We start from the raw sequence: 14,246 nt of genomic DNA on the forward strand, positions 1-14,246 counted from the left end.
AAACATAAATGCAATCCAATATAGTAAAAATACACTGCACAGTGTGCATCTTTAAATTAGTTGTGAGCTGTTTTTTTGATTCCCTAAAAAGAACCGCTTCCTGAGTCACTAAATGAATCAACTCAAAAGAATCATTTAAATGAGAATCGAACAACAGTGGTCATGGTGAAAATTCAGTAGTTGCATTGCATCTTTTAACAAACAATGCTGGACACTGCTTTTCCAACCCCACTCCCAACATTTCCTAACAATACACAATCTCTTAATTTTATACTCTTTTTTCATTTTATTCCATCTCTCTCTACATCTTTCTGTAATATGGTTAGTGCTTGGCAGTCGTTCAGAGCATGGCATCTTCTTTTAGAAAGAAGATATTTTCAGAAGAGTTTTGAAAATAAATGTAGCATTTACAGGCCGGAAAAAGCAGCACAGGCCAAGCAGTTTCCTCTGGTGTAGGGCTTAAGAAAACACCAGGGCCCTTTGGGAGGCCTGAGTACTCTGGTAACACTTTCTAATGAGGCACACAGGCAAGGAGCAAGACATAATGATGCTTGGCAGAGTTACTCATAGCTTGAGTATTTACTGTGGAAGATATGAGATCACCCACCACAAGAAAGGTGTGTGGGCATCCAAGACACTGACCGGAGAGGGTAAAACAATACAAGCAAATCGCCATCTGTTACACAGAAACCATAAACCACAGAAGTGATTTTAAAATGTGGGGCAAAATGTATTTTCATATATGAAAGCGTTTAGGATTTCCTATAGGATTCTTTTTATTTATGAAAAGCAGAAGATCTTGAGGTGTATGAGAAGTAACACAATTAGCGCTGAATGGAATAAACAGCTTGAGGCCAGATCTGTTAGTTTAGTCTCTGAGTTTCTCTTCCAGTATGATATTTCACCCTATCTTCCACCCTGCTGAAGCAAATGTGTCATGCTGATGTACGTCATGAGATCTCATGCGGTTTCTAAGCAGCTGAGACATCATCCCACAATCCCTTCAACCTCTCCGCCACATTTTTTTAATCCTGAGAAGCCTCGAACTGATTAAACTCTGATTGTACATCTCAATGACTTCCTTAGCTCTACATAACAAGGCCACATAAGAATCACAACAAATGCTTAAGCTGATATATATTGACAGAAAATGTATGGGAAGGATTAAAGCAAGAAATTGTCAGCGAAATGACGTAAGGATGAGCCAAAAGTTCTTCCACCGATGTTTTTCCAAATATTTTAAACATTTGTTATTGTGACTACAAACAATTTCAAGTGATCTTTAAAAGCCAGTGTTCTTTGCAACCAACACTCGTGTGAAGGTTCTTTATTGGCATTGAAGGTTTCATGAAGAACCTTTAACATCAATGGAATCTTTCCATTCCACAAAAAAGTTATTTATAGTGTTTTATAGTTTTTTTTAGATATTTAAAATGTTCTTCACACAAGCTTTTTATGACTTTCAGCATCTCCAGATCATTTTCTCTACTAGCTGCATGGGCCACCGATATTCTGCTTCCTTGTAAGCAAATCAAATGGGACTCTCATTCGGGATGGAAAATAAACCGTGATCATTAAACTAATCCAGCCACAAAATCCCTAACTTCTAATCCTGAACAAAATTGCACATCCTCCTCTCTCCGTGCATGTTCATGAGATTAAATTTGGGGGGAAAAAAGTGAGTGGAAAAAGATTTACAGCAGGGTGAAGTCGAGGGTCGCTATGCTGGTCCAGACCTCAGGTGGTGGGTCTACGAGGTCAACAGTCTGTGAAACTCATTTCCACTGCAGATCTGCTGGAAGAGGTGCAACGGAGGGTGATGGAGGAAAAGATGGAAATTAAATAAAAAGAGGAGGATTGAAAAGATGATTTGAGAGCGAAAGTTCAAAGAGTCAAAGGTACAGAACACAAAGATTTTAAAGTGCTTGACCAAATGCCAATCACAGGGCTTAATTAAAGCAATCTGAAGAAAAGGAATCCCAATGAATAGAAAGAAAATGAACTGGATTTATGAAACAATGTTTTAAAAAAAATACTATTTTGAAAAAGTATATAAAATTCCAAAGCCAAATTATGATAATTATGTTATAATAAATAAGCAATATTTAAAATAATTATTGCATTTAATCAACAATACTGGATGAACAAAAAAAGTATTTAATTAATATTTATAAATATACTACTGACAAAACGTACAGTATGTGTATCTTTAATTATATATTGTCATATGATCAAACAGTTCGTCTGAATAGTGAGTTAGGCATTACAGATTATTGTGTTTTTGATTCGCTAAAAGAACTGGTTCATAAGAGTCAATCATTCGAGAACTGAACAAATCATGTTTGTTTTTGATTTGCTAAAAAGGAGTGCTCAAAGGAGTTATTTGTGCTGTAGATTTAGTAGTGCTGAGGAACCAAAACTTTTTAGGGCATCGCTGTGGACCCCCCCCCACCCCCCCCCACCCCTGCCCAAAACACACACACATACACACCCCCACCTATTTATTTATTTAAGAGTTTAGGATGAAATCACAATTAATTGCGTGGGGTTTTTTTTTTTTCAATAAAAAGAAATGGCTTCTAAGAGTTATTCATTCGAGAACTGGACTACACTGGTTGAAATGTACATTTCTGATTTACTAAAAGGAGCCTGCTCAAAGGAGTCATTTACTCTGTAAATTCAGCAGTATTGCTGCCATGCCACTGAATAAATAGTCCAAGAAACTGATTTTTTTTTTTGTATGGCTGCATGGGATAGAACCATTAAATGGTAAAAAAAATAAAATAACCTAAACCATGACACTTAACTATTCAACTTCGTAAAGTTGTAATTCTGTACCGGCTGCAAAAAAGTAATAATAATAATAAATAAATCCATTCATTTTCTCTGTGTGGAATAATTGTGGATATAAACAACCCTGTGACTCTTCAACTACAGCTTCACTTATTTGTCCAAGTATTTGCCATTATACCACTAAAAAATTAATTTTAATGTCCTTCTCTGTGTTCTTGGGGCTAATTTTTTTGTTCTTAGTGTTTTACAGCTGCTGCTAAAATTCTGCCCAGATCTTGAACAAGTTGTTATTTACATACAGTCTAGTCTTAATCACAGCTCTGGTATGGTATCTGGCTTTCCAATGGTACAGTTAAATGGGACCCTTAATTAATTCAGTCTGGTGGGGTTGCAAAGAGAATATATGGGACTATCAAATGTCAACACCCCTTCACCTTTTATTCATCTCTTTCCACCTCTCCATCAGAACTCATTCAGCAGAGTCAAGGGAGAGGGAAGCCAGAATCAGCCTAAGAGGTTGGATTAGGGCAGCTCAGAGAGGATGAAGACAGCCTTAAGTTTTATGTTTTAAGAATGGTAATCAAGCCCTACTTTATGTACTCTGTACTCTCGGAAAGTACAAATGTACTGATGGACAAAGATCATGAGGCCCTGATAGCATAATGGGGTTAAGATCAAGATTACAAATGCAAAGATTGCAGGTTTGATCCTGGGTTGAACAAATGGCTGGGTGATGCATTACTCGGAAAGATAATCTACGTTTGTTTTATTTTCTGAAGATTGTTAAGATATAGAGCGATAAAAACCTGTAAAATATTAGTAATTTTCACCTTAGCAAGCACTTGAAGATACAGATAAAACATACAACAGAAAAATATTCAGAAGTGCCAGGAAATACAGACATATATGCAATAATTACGAAATTTTTAGCAGCTGCCTGAAAGCAGCCCATCAGGCCTCTAGAGGCAATACACAAAAATAACGACTCTCACATGGAGACAGACCTAAATGTGGGAAAACATGACAAATGTTAAACAGATTTTAACCACGTCATTTCATGCAGCACAAAATAAAAAACAAAACACACCAAAATCCCCCTGTTTTATTTATTTATTTTTTTGCCTTTGTTTTGAAAGGATTCATTAATTTCAGAAAAAAATTACAGTATTTAATTTAAAAAAAAAATGTTGTAACAAATGTTTGTTTAAAAGTGAGTTTAACAAAAATATTAAGCAGCACAACTGCACCTGAAAAACTGAGGAATTGCTGCCAAAAAATTAAGCATTGCCATAATAGTATTATATATATATATAGATATATATATATATATATATATAGAGAGAGAGAGAGAGAGAGAGAGAGAGAGAGAGAGAGAGAGATAAAGAGAGAGAGGAAAAGCTCAAATTGTGCAATTTAGTGAGAAGAGGTATGTTTTTTTCTGATTCTGATAAAACAAAAACAGACAGATAAAAAAATAGACTTTCAAAAATGTAAGGACTTGGGCAATGATTAATAATTATATATATATATATATATATATATATATATATATATATATATATATATAAGTTAAAAAAGTTTTCAAATATAGTTTTCAACAGTAACATTTTGCAATGGTTCGTTTTATTATAGATTTTTATCGAATAAATGCAGCCTTATCACTTACTTCTTTCGAAAATAATATATTTATAAAAAAATTTTTGCGACCCCAAACATTTGAATGGTAGTGTATATTAGGCCTGTTGTTCAGTACTTTAATTTTTAATTAATTTTTTTATCCTCTAGACTTTAGAATCATTGTATATTTATGTATATATAGTATTTTCAGAACTGGGCCCATGGAACCATTTTTGGCCAAAATCTGTCAACCACTAACAGATATCATCTTCAGTGCCTCTTCACTACACAACAGTGGTGTCAACTATCTTTATCATTGTGGGCGAGAGATCTTAAAATAGTGCTGGCTGTGTGCTGAGTCAGCACATTCTCAATGATAGATGATAGATGTAAAACTGAACACTGTGGAGGAAAGCCACTGGTGGCAGCTAACTGCAAATCTGGCACGTCTGTGGTTTTCTGAAGCATTCCTTGACGAGTGAACAGATTATGGGGTTGCTTCTAAATTTCCAAAATCCTTAAAACTGATCTGAAAAGCAAACAGCCACATTCTATATTTTCTCTAGAGTAAATGCCTGAAATCGTAATATTTTCAAAGATAATTAAATATGACAATGTTCTGTTTGGATCGAAGAGAAGAAATCCCTTTGTCTGTCTTTGCGGTCGAAGCATGACAGTAAGTTTGCCAGCCAGATCAAGAGAAGTATGTCAGGCTTGTGTTTGTCATTCCCATTGCTTTCTATGCTGTCAATATCTGGTGGTTATTAAGCAGTACATTCATATTACTTGTTCCATTCACATTGCTTTAGAATTAATATGGAAATGGCAGATAGGATTTCACAATCTTCCTACAGAGTTGAACCGTTCGCTGCAAGTCAAAGGCAAGTGTTAAGGCGCCACCTGCTGTACATTAATAGAAATATATCAAAACAACATATTGTGAGATAAATTTTTGTTTTAGATTTGTACATTCATTAAAATAAATAAAGTTAGGGCAGGTGCAAAATTCATTGCACAATGATGCTAGGGAATTATAGTTGGTTACTTACTAATCTAAGTCAAAAGAGCACACTATCAAATCATTATTATTCATGACCCAAGTCCTTCCATGTTTGCAAGTCTATTTTTTTTTATCTGTCTGTTTTTTTAGTCATTCATCACAAAAATGAATTAGAAAAAAATTAATTAGAAATGAATTCATCACAAAAATGAATTAGAAATATTATATATATATATATATATATATATATATATATATATATATATATATATATATATATATATATATAATATTATAATATATATATATATATATATATTAAAGGTTCTATTGACCCAGTGCTGATTTATTGACCACTAGTTTATTTGAGTTCACTACCCATTAGAAAAAATATCTAAAAAATGCATTAAAGTGTTGTCCTCAACAGCAGGATCCCTCTCCATTGCCTCATATAACTCTTCCCCATCCTGCAGAACTTCAATCTCATGTTGACTAGATGTCCTCCTTTGGCCTCGACTTTCCTTTTTACCTTATACATGGAGGAAAAATACTCATCAATCCTTGTCATCCTCATATGCTTGCATACAAACCCCTGATAAAGCTTAAGGTAAAGGGGAAAAAATAAAAATTAAGTAAAAACCCTACCTTCCACTTCTTTTTCGACTTCTTTTTCGGTCTGTATTTTGGAAATAAGATCATTCATGGATTTATACTTTGCTGTGTTTTCTGGCCTCTCGATCATCTGCGCGATCATTGCGAAATATGAAGGCACCCTTGGGCTTCTTCTCCATCCACTGTTTGATGATAAAGTCAGTCATTTGTTTGGTACAAAAGCAAATTTATGCACATAAAAAATATTCTTTTAAAGATCAAGATATCTCATTCAGATCTGCTGTGGTGAGGCAGACCTGAGTGGGGTAACTTCTCAACACCACAATATCCACACAGCTTACAACACCTCCAGCAGTGAGCAGTGATAGGCCGAGAGTCACGATAGTAACCCAACTTAGTCTCCCACCGAACTCGTCTAGTGCTGTTTGCTGAAATCTGAAATACAAAAATGACAAATCATATAGAGTCTGGCAGGATTTAGCAGTAATGGATCATCGACACCAACTTCACCTTTAGCATCAGAGATCCAGGAGCTTCCAGAGGAGGACAGGCTTCTTGGAAATCAACCAACTCAGCTGCACTGGTCACAATCTTATCACCGATTTAAAGATGGCCATTGTTCAGCATGGCAGAGAGCAGAATGTCTAACTGGCCTTTGATAGAAAACCAGCCATCTGTGAGCCAGACCACACAGGACTCCATCTTTGCATTAGGAGTTTTGTCATCTTTCACTGGCTTTTCTGGATTTTGACCAATTTGAGAAACACCACATAAACAGAGCACTAATGTCTTAGCTGGAGTGTTGTCCATCTCTAAGATTCTCATCATATCTAATAGCAAATATCAAAGTGACACAATACATTTCAAATGCTTTGCGTGAAAAACTATGAGATGGCAGATGGAACCAACTAGCCTCTATCTGCCAGCTGGACAGCACCAGACTCCATGAGGAGCTCACATTTGTCACATTGAGTCATTACAGTCAAATCTGAATGATTCAGCATTTTCACTTGTTATTAGTGAGACCTTTTGATGTACACCATGCTGATACAGCTGATATGGAGAGAGATATAAAAACAATTATAGCAACTGTAATATACCGCCTCCAAAGTATGGTTTTGCAGTGACTTATAACAGTGGAATAATTAAGTATCAAAAAAGTTATCAAAATGTACCTCCTCCTGTGTGTATTGACCGGGACATTTGCGTTCCACAGCATCTCTCAGACCTATTCTGGGAGCACCAGAAGTCTTTGCAAGGTAAAGGCTGCCAGATAGTGGACGGATCTGCCTTTTCTTCTTTCTGAGTCTCATGTCTTGCATATCCCTAGCTAGGTTCAAGGTCTCCCAGCATGTGTCTGTGTATATTAACATCTCAAGAGAAAACATGAGGATTTATTGCTGCATTCACAGAATCATTCATATCTATCTCTATATCTTTTTTGGACACAGACATACAAATCAATACACCCCCAATACTATGTATCAATATATATTTAAAATACAAAATGAGTAGTAAAATTACTATTAGTTAGAAGAATAAATGGCTACCTTTCTCTTCAGAGTCCATGATTTTCAAAGGTATGCTTTTCACTGAAGTGGTTGGTTTAGGGTCAGAACCCTATAAAAATTACAATATTGTGCAACACTGACATTATGTGATTATGTGAAATTGTCATACTTTGGTCTATTTGATTTCTATGTTCAGTTGTTTCTTTGCTTTCCTTCTTGAAAGGTGGGATAAAACCTGTGGACACTTTAGAGACATCTTGACAGTTTGATGTCCCATCAAGCTGCTTCTGTTTTTGAAAGATACAGTTGAACATGGTTGTTCGAGGTCATCTGACTTTTGGCCCACAGGACGCCTGCATATTTAAGAGAACTTGTAAGAATTTAAGATGTCTTGTCATATTAAATATTAAAAAGTTAACTATTAAAACAGTAAAACAATCTGGACCAGTGACATTTGGCTTGAGGTGGACACTGTAACTGAAGACACACCTGTCTCTTAAATGTTGTAACGACTGGGTGAAGGAGTGGCAGGAAGCAAGTGCGAGGTTAATACAATTTAATGAAGACAATGATACAAGACAATACTGAAACACAAATGACGCTGGGAGGAATGCACAGTCCAGGATGGTGGCAATGAGTGACGAATCCGGAAGGCGGAGGTGAGTTGGCAGCAGGAGAGGGTGACACAGGAACTGCGGGGAAGGTAAGTGGTGTTGCTTGGTGGTGGGTTGCGTAGAGTGGACGGGGTTCCAGGGAGACACGGACATTCAATGCAGAAACACACAAGAAAGCAAAGCATAGGTCACAAACATGAAACAACGCTCTCACAAACACAAGACGCTAGACAAGCCAATATATAGGGATGAGTAATGAGTGACAGCTGTTGCTGATGACAATTAACGGAGATGCCCACAAACTAATCAGTGCTGACGCGTAACACACAGACTTCACCCACAAAGTGCAAAACCCTGAGATCACGGTCACGGACCGTAACCTTCCCAGTCCACCAAGTACTTGAATCCTCTTCCCCTCCGTCTCGAGTCCAGAATACGATTCACCGAATAAGTCGGTTCCCCATCTACGAGACGCGGCGGCGGGAGAACCGGGGTAGGCGGTTTAATACGTGAATAAAACACGGGTTTAATTTTGGACACATGGAAGGCGGGATGTATTCTCCTGTACGCTGGAGGTAATTTGAGGCGGACTGTCACTGGACTAATGATTTTGGTGACAGTAAACGGGCCAATAAATCTGGGGGCTAATTTGTTAGAAACGGAATGGAGAGGAATATTGTTAGTAGAAAGCCACACTTTTGACCCACGACGTAAACAGGAGGCTTTGACCGATGGCGATCAGCCTTGGCCTTAGTGCGCTCCCTCATCCGGAGCAGAGTCTCGCGGGCTCTGGTCCAGGTGCGGTGGCACCTCTGGACAAAAGCGTGAGCGGAGGGGACCGCGACTTCAGATTCCAGACTAGGAAAAACTGGTGGCTGGTAACCTAAGCTGCACTGAAACGGAGAGAGGCCCGTGGCTGACACTGGTAACGAATTGTGAGCGTACTCCACCATAGAGAGTTGTTGGCTCCAGGAAGAAGGATTTTTGGAGGCTAAACATCGCAACGTTCTCTCTAAATCTTGGTTGGCTCGCTCAGACTGCCCGTTACTCTGGGGATGATAACCCGAAGACAGGCTAACCGTCGCTCCTAACAACTTACAAAATTCTTTCCAAAATTTGGATATGAATTGGGATCCCCTGTCAGAAACCACGTCTACCGGGAGGCCATGTAACTGAAAGACGTGATCTAGGACAGTGACCGCTGTCTCCTTGGCTGTAGGTAATTTGGGCAAGGGAATGAAATGTGCCGCCTACGAGAACCGGTCCACTACGGTCAAAACGACCGTCGTGCTATTAGAGGGCGGGAGGGTGGTAACAAAATCTAGCGCGATATGTGACCAGGGTCTCCAAGTGACAGACAGCGGTTGAAGAAGCCCATCTGGAGGCCGGTTAGACGACTTACTACTGGCGCTAACTGAGCAAGCCAAAACAAAATCGTGGATGTCGCGAGCCATAAGTGGCCACCAGAATCGTTGTTTAACTAAACCCTTGGTTCGGCTTATCCCTGGATGACAAGCAACATTAGAGCAGTGACCCCACTAAATAACTTCGGACCGTAACTCCTCCGGCAAAAATAAATGATTCGGTGGGCAACCAGGCGGAGTCCCTTCTAAGGCCGTCTTGACCTTCTATTTGACCTCCCATACGAGTGCAGAGACGACTATTTTCTGAGGTAAAATACACTCGGGAGTCACCAGGCGGGCGGAAGGATCAAAAAGATGTGACAAAGAATTGGGTTTTACATTTTTGGAACCCGGGTGGTACGACAGAGTAAAATCAAAACGACCGAAAAAAAGTGCCCACCGAGCCTGCCTGGAATTGAGTCTTTTGGCAGTTCTAATGTACTCTAAATCAATGAAACAACAATGAAAGGTACCCCTGACCCCTCCAACCAGTGACGCCACTCCTCTAAAGTTACTTTGACAGCCAACAATTCTCTGTTACCAATGTCATAATTGTGTTCAGCAGGAGATAAACGATGTGAGAAAAACACGCATGGATGCATCTTATCGTCCGAGGCAGCACGTTGGGAAAGAACTGCTCCTACTCCCACCTCTAATGCGTCGACCTCCACCACGAACTGCCATGTGGGATCAGGGGCTACAAGGATGGGAGCCGAAACAAAGCGGCTCTTGAGGTTGGTAAATGCAGTTTCGTCTGTATCCGACCACCTGAACGGAGTACTGGGGGAGGTCAAGGCCGTCAGAGGTGAGACTAGTTGGCTGAAATTACGAATAAAACATCGATAAAAATTGGCGAACCCCAGAAACCGCTGTAGGGCCTTACGGGAATCTGGAGATGGCCAATCTATCACAGCCTTAACCTTGTCAGGATCCATACGTATTCCCTCAGACGAGATGATATACCCTAGCAAGGGAACAGACTGAAATACGCATTTCTCCGCCTTGGTAAAAAAAAATCCCCTTTCTCGAGTAATCTCTGGAGCACTCGTATGACGTGTTGCACATGTTCCTGGAGAGATGAAGAAAAAATCAGTATGTCATCCAGGTAAACATATATAAACTGATCTACCATGTCTTTCAACACGTCATTAACGAGTGCTTGGAAAAAACCTGGCGAGTTGGATAGCCCGAACGGAATCACCAAATATTCAAAGTGCCCTCTAGGGGTGTTAAAGGCAGTTTTCCATTCAGCCCCCTTCGTGATGCAGACCAAATGATAAGCGTTACGTATATCCAATTTTGTGAATGCGGATGCTCCCTGTAACCTCTCGAAAGCTGAAGACATCAACGGTAATGGATAGGTGTTCTTTATGGTGATGTTGTTCAGCTCTCGGTAGTCAATACAAGGTCGCAGAGAACCATCCTTCTTACCCACAAAAAAGAATCCCGCCCCCGCCGGAGAAGAGGAAGGGCGGATGAACCTCGATGCCTAGGAATCAGAAATGTATTTCTCCATGGCCTCCCGGTTTACCAACCGTGACAAATGTTCTACAACATGTATATGTAAAAGATAAAAAAAAGTTAAATACAGCACCTCATAATAAAATAAAATGAAGAAGCATTTATTTATTTTTCATCTCTTTATGAATAAAAGATCTAACCGTTTGGACAGCTTTTATGTGGTGTGAAGCCTGAGTTCTTTGTATCTAACGTCCGGTCCAACTCTGAGAGAAGTTGTCTTTTCAAAGGAGGCTCATCTGAATCTAAACAGAACAAAGTATTGTATAAAATGAGAGGTTAAAGAATAAAATGTATTGACTCAAAACATGGAACATTATGTTGCCTATAGCTGTTATATTTCTGGCATCAAACGAACGCTTCATTCTCTTATGGCCAAAAGATCCCTGTGCCTGTAGATCATTAACAGATGGATAAAACTGCCTGATACATTCAGGTCATCATCTGCCAGTAAAGCTTTAGTGCAAGCCATTGCTTCCTGCTCAAAGTACTTCTGCTGGGTTTCTGTGCAACTGTTAAAATCCAAAGAGTGCAAGTCTAGTTTTGCAGGTTCATTCGGAGTTGTTTTAAATGGCAAATGATGCAGATGCATCAAACTCAGACACCAGATCCTTACCACTCTGTAGTACTCCAGCTGAGATGGACACCTTCTTACCACTGGCAGTACTAAAACCACGGTTGCCGTTAGGAGGAAGCAACTCATGAGGATGCTTAGAAAATTCACTTTGAAGGCCTTTCTCCTCACATACTTCTTCCTGAGGGGGTTGATGGACTGAAGAGGGCCGTAAAAAGAAGTCATCGGTCAGGTCAGAGTCTTTGAGAACCGTGTTGGCCTCCATGAATGACACGTTTGAAAATGTCACACGTATACAGTTTGGAGTAAATGCATTTACTTGTTTGATTTCAGCATCCAGTTTGTCATGGATTCCCTACATTTTCAAGACAATATTTTCATCACTGTCTTTAAATATAATTTTTTTTTATCTTAACTTTGCCACTGGCGGTATAAAAGCCATAGTAAAAATTTCTGAGGGAAAAATCTTCAAAAACGTCTTTAGTATCACTGCTAGATTTCTGTTCTTGAAAGAACTTCTCACTGTTGAAGGAAAGACTGTCCACACCATCAGTTATTTTGGTTACTAAGTACGGCTGACTTATTTTTACTCCAAGAAACAGCTTTTGTATTCTTAAGGCTAGTTGTGTCACGCTGCCTAGTCTCTGTTTCCCTGGGTGTCCACTAGTGGGCTCACTTCCCCTTAGGCACTTCACCGTAGGCACTAGAATTCCTCTAGTCATGTCCTGTCATCACAGTAATTGCACTCCTGTTAATTGCACCAGGTGCAGTCACTTTATTGTCATTAGCCTCCCTATAATACCAGTCTTTTCCTGTTGTTTGTATGGAGTCTTTACCCTTCGTGTATCCAGCCTTCTCGTATTCCAAGTTTCTTCATTGTCTTCTCGTCTTCCGAGTTACCATTCCTTTCCTTTTCCAGTTCCCTCCTTTGTTTATTTGTTGGTTTGTTTTGGACTGATTGTTTGGTTTTGACCTTTGGATTGTTTTTGACTACGATTTGGATTACCCATCAATAAAGACATCTGCGATTGGATCTCTCTCTCTCTCTCCCTGTGTCTCTCTGGGTACACGATCATCACAGAAGGACTCCATCCTAAGAGATCCAGCGGTATGTCTGTTCATATGTTCTCCCCAGTCACCGAGTGGGAGAGGAATGGTTTCAAGGGTACCCGCCTGGTCGTGTTTTGTGGGACCAGGGGGAGGTCGCTCAGGAGTGAGTGGTCGAGAGGAGGTCTGGCATCACTCTCCACTATGGCCCCCCATCGACCCTGGGTTCGGGAGGAACGGATGGGAGCCGCCGTCTCACCATTGTGGACGGAGAGGGGAAAGTAGGCGCAAGTCTGCCGAGTCAGCGCCGCTGCACAAGATGGCCGCCAGCCCAGTGCCGCCACACAAGATGGCCGCCAGCCCAGTGCCGCAGCACAAGATGGCCGCCAACCCAGCGCCGCTGCGCAGAATGGCCGCCGACCCAGCGCCATTGCACAGGATGGCCGCCAATCCAGCACCACGAGGCAAGATGGAAGCCAGCCCAACACCACAGCACAAGATGGCTGCCAGCTCAGCGTCACGAGGCAAGATGGACGCCAGCCCTGCGCCACAGCACAAGATGGCCGCCAGCCCAGAGCCACTGCGCAGAATGACCGCCGGCCCAGCGCCACTTCCCATGATGGCCGCAGGTCCAGCGACACTGCACAAGATGGCCATCAGCCCAGCACCACGAGGCAAGATGGACGCCAGCACACCGCCACAGCACAAAGTGGTCACCAGCCCAGCGCCACGGTGCAAGATGGCCGCCAGCTCAGCGCCAATGCCCAAGATGGCCACTGAGACGTTTTTGGATTATTTCTCCATGCTGTCAAAGATCCTAGAGATTCCCAGGAGTGTTCACATCACGTCTGCTGATCCAGAGACTGTTCACGTCACATCTGCTGAGCCAGCACCACAGTACAAGATGGCCACCAACCCAGCGCCACTGCACAAGGTGGCCGCCAGCCCGGAGCCACTGCAGAGGATGGCAGCTACAGTGGGCTTTCCTGAGTTGAGTCAGGTTCCCGTTGACTCTCCAAAGTTGAGTGAGGTTCCGGTTGACCTTCCAGAGTCGAGTCATATTCCCGTTGACCCTCCAGAGTTGAGTCAGGTTCCTGTTGACCCTCCAGAGTTGAGTCAGGTTCCAGTTGACTATCCAGAGTCGAGTCAGGTTCCTGTTGACCATCCAGAGTCGAGTCACGTTCCAGTTGATCCTCCAGAATCAAGTCAGATTCCTGTTGACCTTCCAGAGTCGAGTCAGGTGCCCGTTGACTTTCCAGAGTTGAGTCAGGTTCCGGTTGACCCTCTAAAGTCGAGTCAGGTGCTCGTGGACCCTCCAGAGCCGAGTCAGGTGCTCGTGGACCCTCCAAAGTCAGGGTTAGTCACCGTTGACCTTCCAGAGTCAGGGTTAGTCACCGTTGACCTTCCAGAGTCAGGGCTAGTTCCTGTTGACCTTCCAGAGTCGAGTCAGGTGCCCGTTGAATTTCCAGAGTTGAGTCAGTTTCCGGTTGACCCTCCAAAGTCAAGTCAGATGCTCGTGGACCCTCCAGAGTCAGGGTTAGTCACCATTAACCTTCT

General features: G+C 41.2%; 1 pseudogene; it reads right to left on the reverse strand.

Annotated features, from left to right (window-relative positions):
- Positions 1–5,965: 5,965 nt before the first annotated feature.
- On the reverse strand, positions 5,966–6,832 carry LOC132123034 (breast cancer type 2 susceptibility protein-like; annotated as a pseudogene).
- Between the last annotated feature and the right edge of the window lie 7,414 nt (positions 6,833–14,246).

This window comes from Carassius carassius, chromosome 41, assembly GCF_963082965.1.
Source record: "Carassius carassius chromosome 41, fCarCar2.1, whole genome shotgun sequence".
Taxonomy (NCBI): Eukaryota; Metazoa; Chordata; class Actinopteri; order Cypriniformes; family Cyprinidae; genus Carassius; species Carassius carassius.